This window comes from Monodelphis domestica, chromosome 1, assembly GCF_027887165.1.
Source record: "Monodelphis domestica isolate mMonDom1 chromosome 1, mMonDom1.pri, whole genome shotgun sequence".
In the NCBI taxonomy this organism is placed as follows: Eukaryota; Metazoa; Chordata; class Mammalia; order Didelphimorphia; family Didelphidae; genus Monodelphis; species Monodelphis domestica.
In genome coordinates this window covers 671546680-671552770 of record NC_077227.1, presented here as the reverse complement: position 1 = coordinate 671552770, position 6091 = coordinate 671546680, and positions in this window count along the sequence as shown.

The following is a 6091-nucleotide window of genomic DNA, read 5'->3' as shown; positions in this document are numbered from 1 at the left end:
CAAAAACAGGCATTGGAGTTTAGTCCTTTGCCGTAGAGGATTTGGCCTTTGAGGGTGTGGGAATGCAGGGAGCCTCCTCCAGAGGATAGGTCTCTCCTGAGGCTAGTCTCTTCAGAAAATCCAGGAAAGGGGTCAGCCTTTTTCACTCACCACATGTCAGTCCAAAAGGAAGAGATTCAAGGACAGTCTCCCCCATGTTACAGGGTCTTAGGTCCAGTCAGCAGATCCTTCACCAGTCTCCAACTCAAACTCAGAACTTCAGAAGTCAAAGTTCTCTCTGAAGATCTCCCATGAATCTCAGATGATTCTCCCTCACAGAAGTTGCAACTCCCTTTTAAAGACACTTTCTTTTGCGTCACTTCTTGTGCTTTCCTCCACTTTTTATGTGGACAATTCATAATATAAAACTTTTCTTAGGACGGGTAGTCAGTTGATTCTAATTTGTCACCCACTATCACACACATGGGTCACAGACCTCCCCCACTCAAGTGGGAATGGGGTGTTTACACCTTTGGTGATTAAATCTAAATATGGGCAGAGAGAGTTAATTTAATCTTCACAATCAGGGGAGAGACTTAATCTTCACACTGGGGTCAGAACAAATGTCTCAGTCCCAGATTGAGCATTCTACAGAGGTGGCCTGGTTGGCCTGCTTTGTGGAGTTTTGTATTTCTTCAGCTGAGATGCTATTAATGCTAGGTTGAGTTGGGTTCTACCCAAGCCCACTGAGGCTAGACCTTTTTGGACTGAGTGCCTCCTGCTGCTGCCCACACTGAGTCATCCCTGGCCTCAGTTATGACTGGACTTATATGGCTACTTTTCTCCAACTGCTGCTTATTTGCATTGCTTTGGTTTCCTACTCTTACCATGCTGAGGCTGGACCACACTGGCTGTACTTTCCTGCTGCTTGTGCCATATTGCATCAGCTGAGGCTTGTTAGTTCTCTTTCCTCATACCCCAGTGAGATGAGTTTTCCTTGCTATCTCTTCTCATTGTTCTGGGCTAGATCACTGCTTCAACCCTTCTTCTGTTGGTTCTGCCACTCCAAGATTTGTTTTGAGGCATTTTTGTTCTTCTATGGTCATTGGGAGGATGGCTAATGGACTCTGAGTGTTTCTTACTCCACCATCTTGGCAACTGAAATCCAACTCCATCCTTTCTTTTCAAAAAGGACCTATGACATCAGAGGGTGATGTCTTGATTTGCTCATAAATTGGATTTAAGTTAAACAGAGTTGCACACAGTCATTACCCTCACTCTCTCTTCCAGAGTCATCCAAGTGCAGGACAAAAGTCAGAATGACTAGTGATGGCCCAAGATGCAATGAATGGCCTTGACTTCTTCAGTGTCTGACTGAGCTCTAAGTGCTCCACAGCACTTGTTTTTCCCACCTTCATGGATGCTGAAACAAATTGTTCTCATCCACCCATTCTACCAGGAAAAAGTTTTGCATGCTTGAAATAGACATTTCCTTAACTCACAGATGGATTTGAGGTCTACTCTCAACCTGGTTTAGCCCATCTGCCAAGACTATTTCCTGGAATGTGGCTGCCATACATTTTATGTCTTCTTGGAGCCACAAGTAAAAGTTGGGTGAGAGGGAATGTAAAACTAATGGGTAATAGTAAGAGAGTACTCTGAAATTTCCCAACTATTTTTTACCTTACAATGTATAGGAGTTGGGGTAGATTTAAACTTATCAACAGATAAGGTACTACAAATTATTTAATCAAATTGGTCAAATTTCTTAAATAGAGTTTGACATACTCTGCTCATGTATATCAAACTTCAGGACCTTAACTAGGGTTGAACCATAGGGGCTTTGTCTCAGGGCACCATATTTAGAAAGTTAAGAATTTAGAAGATATTGATAGTACTTGTAATCTTTCAGCAGAATAGAAAATCAACTAATATCTGGTTAACAGAAATTGGTTAAAATAAGAAACTACCAGCTGTGTAACCCTGGGCAAGTCACTTGACCCCCATTGCCTAGTCCTTACCACTCTTCTGCCTTGTAGCCAATATACAGTATTGACTCCAAGAGGAAGGTAAGGGTTTAAAAAAAAAAAAGAAACTACCAGATGGTAGACTACAGTGAATTATTTTCCCTATTCCCTGACTCCCTTTCCCACTTAACAGAGAGCATATTTAATTTGGCTTTCCCTAAGAACAATTCAAAGTATATTCCAGGGTGCAAAAACTCCTAGTTATAGGTCTCCCAAACTTTATCTGACCCACTATTTTTCTTTTACTCTATTACTAATTTTAAAAACCCATGAGCAAATGTTAATTAATTCAAACAAAAATATTTTCTAGAACTAGGCAGAGAAAGAAGAGACAGAACTGAAACTACCAGAAGTCCACAGACAAAATTTGCTCCTTCTAAATGTTATAGATAATTCATAAATATATGATTTATTACTTGAAATGCAGGAAGTAGCCTTTAGAATAGATTATTTAGAAATTTGTTGCTGGAGAAGAAGGGTTATTTCTTAAAAGTTTGACTTACACTGGACCGTTTTTGTTACATACCTGCCAAAAGTTTAAAAAAAGAGGTTGTAAATTAACTATTATTTGGGGAGCTTTGGCTTTTTGCTTCATGTTTTACTTGAAAGTAAAAAACTCAAGGATTAAGAGACAATAATAGTATCCAAATACGCCTGTGAGTTGAACCCTGCTTATTCTGCAAGAACAAGAAAAATAGATTTTTCTGTGGTTGGGACTTTAATAGGAGGAATGGATTTGTTGTGCTAACTATAGTTGCTGACCAGGCTCTAAAATAGGACTATAATTCATTCTAACATGATTGAAGACAGGATAGGGCCCTGAAATATCAGCTAATGCCTTATATATGGTATATGTGACAACACTATTTTTATGCCTTTTTCTTGTATTAATGTTATTGTTGATATGCTAGGAAAGAACATGGTTGTGTAGACAAAAGTTATCAAAGTTAAGAAGAAATGAAAATCTAACGAGCCTTCCAGTTTAGCTAGTCATATTAGCTCATTTGATTAAAGCAAAGTGCTAATAAAATTTGATGACCACTTGGATCAATTGGTTTTTGTTTTGTTCTACCATTGCTTTTATATCTAATCTTAATTCATCTGGTAATTTTGTGGATCTCCCAGATCAGTGGTGCCAAACTGAATAAGCATCCTGACAGGTCTCTTATTGACTTAGTTTTAAAATGTAATGTTATCTATGTTATTGTATTTTTATTTATTTTGTTAAATATTTTCTCAATACATTTTAATATGACTAGGGCTGAGTATTTGACACCTCTGCTCTAGATCATACAAGTGAGAGTGGTTAAAGTTATTGGTGAAATGGCATAAATCCATTGCCACTCTGAAAAACAATGAGGAATTCCATGTGATATACTATGATAGTAGGTCAGTAATGCCATCTCTTTTTAAGAGCATAATTATTTAGTACCTTCAGGCTTTTAAAAGATAAAAAAGGTAGACAGCCTTATAAAAAACAACTACCATGCTCTCCTGTAAACCATTCCTTGGGGCCACTTTCAGAGAGAATACTGATTGAACAATGCCTTACTCTGACTCGGCCTGGATCTTGTATTTCTGATATATCTTTAAGAAGAACAAATATCCTAACTTAAAAAAAAATCCACTATTTCCTTACCAAGTTGGAAAATTATAAAGTTTACCCAAGAGAACATTGCAATCCAATGTTTTATTATTACATATGAAAAAATTAATTGAAAAAGATGCTCAACAAACCTCTGGTGATTGTGTCCTCTACATTCTGAGCAAGCCCTGGGAAGTATAAAGGATCCATTTTTTTTTCTGATTTCTGCTGCACGAGCTTTCCTCTCTCTTTAATTTGTGTTATTCACCAATGCAGTACTACCTGACTGAAATGGCTTCCCTATTTTCTCTTATCCATCCTTTAAGACAGTCAGAAATAGAACTCTAGGTCTAAATCCCCTTTTCTTGTATTGATAAAACTTGATATTATTGAAAAGGATCTATAAGCAGGGTAGACCTTGCTACCCTGAAAATCTATGAGACATTTTCTTTTCCCTTGGGAAATTCTGCATTTTGTAGCTCAATTTACTAAAACTATATCCTGTCGACATGTTATCTGTTATGCTTATTTGTCCTTTCTCTTCCCAATCTAATTGAAAAGACTATGAAGTGTTCCAATTTTGTCCAGGTTGGTGAAAAGTTTTATTATGGCACTTATTCATATGTCTATGGTCTATCTCCTCCCTAGAAGCTGCAAGTCATAAAGAATGGCTTGACTAAGCAAAAAACCGCAGGGCTGAGTTCATCCTTCAATAGGACTAATCCAATTAATAATTTCTTTACAAAGCCTTCTTTAACTACTTCATGCCACACTAACCTATCCCTTATTCGAATTCTTGTATTATACCACTTAGTCCTTATTTATAACTCCATCGTGTATATTTTATATTTTTCTAATATGTTTGAGGACTTATGTCAAACTTGATTATAAGTTATAGAGCAGGAACCTACCTTTACATTTCTCTAGGAATCCCCACAGCCTAGGATGGTTTGGTAATTATTTCAATATTTGTTGATTGAATTAGTGAAAGAAGACCCAGAGACCTAAGCATCTTTCAATATCTTCCCCCCCCCTTTATTTTTAATAATATCACTTCTTAGAAACACAAAAGACAGAGGTTCATAGAATATATGATTCTGGAAATATGTTCCCAATAACCATCAAACAAAAACCCACAGGAATGAATGAATAAAAAGAATTTGTCAAGTGTCTACTTAGTGTCAGGGACAGAGGTGTTGGGAACATTCAATGTATGAATTGGATTAGACCTGTTGAAGGATTAATTTAGTACTCTGCATTTTCTTGCTTAATCTAGGCAGTCTTTCCAAATACAAATAAAAGATATCTGTTCTCAAAGAGCTTACATCCTAAAATAGGGAGACCATGCTTATCAGAGAAAGGTAACCAGACAAGAGAATTTAGTTCGGGGGGGGGGGGGGGAGGGGCTAGGAGGAAGAAAAAATGAATAAGCATTTATTAAGTGCCTACTATATGCCAGGCACCTGTGCTAAGCACTTTACAAATATCTCATTTGATCCTAGATCCAGTCAACTATAATATTCTTATTGATTGCGTAATTGACCACAGCAAGCAGCCATTTATGAAATGGCTTTAGAGATTGAATCAATGTGTTCCAATTATTCAGCATAAACTGTGTTACTTGGAGTTAAATTAACAGTCAGTTCAAAAAGTGAAGGATGGGTATGCTTTTGTTTGATAGTTTTGTCAAGCCAAATGTCAGTTCACAAATTAAAACATAATACCAAATCAGAAGTTTTCTGATACTGAGACTTAGGCATACTAGAGCAGAGTAAAAATCCAAATGGAGCTTTGAACATTTGGCATGATGTTCATTCGCAAACATCTAAACATGGTGTCCATAGTATAATTTCCCAAGTTATCTTGTGAGGTCTTGAAAAGAATTCTCCCTTATTGGAAAACAAAATATGAAATTAAAAAAAAAGTTTATTCTTATTTTAAAGCACTTAATAAAGCCAACTCTACCTGAACAATAATAGTTAAAAAGTAATGAACTCATTTCAGATTTTTTACCATAAGTCATCTTCAAATCTTCACTTTCCCTTACACTATTTTCAAATTAGTTGCCCAAGCTTGATGCTACATCCACAGACTTTCTACAATCACATCTCCACCACCCTAGTTTAGGCTGCCATTACCTTTTACTTATTGAATAGCCTCCTAATTGGTATCTCTGCTTTCATTTTCTCTCTTCTCCAGTCAATCTTCCACATGACTGCCAAATTGATATTCCTAAAGTATATGTCCCATCATGTTATTCCCCTACTCACAAATCTTTGGGATCTCTATTGCCCATATCCTCTTCTTATCCTATATCTCTGACATTTTTTCAAATGCTTCTCCTGCTCAGATCTTGTTGGTAATTTTTTCCAGTCAACTAATGGTATGAGGAGCTTCTCCATTGCCCTATGAATGACCAGAATGACTTGCAATGAAGTTAAAAAATAAATACCTTTGTTTCAGGGTCTTTGAAATGATTTTTTTAAAAAAAAACAATACT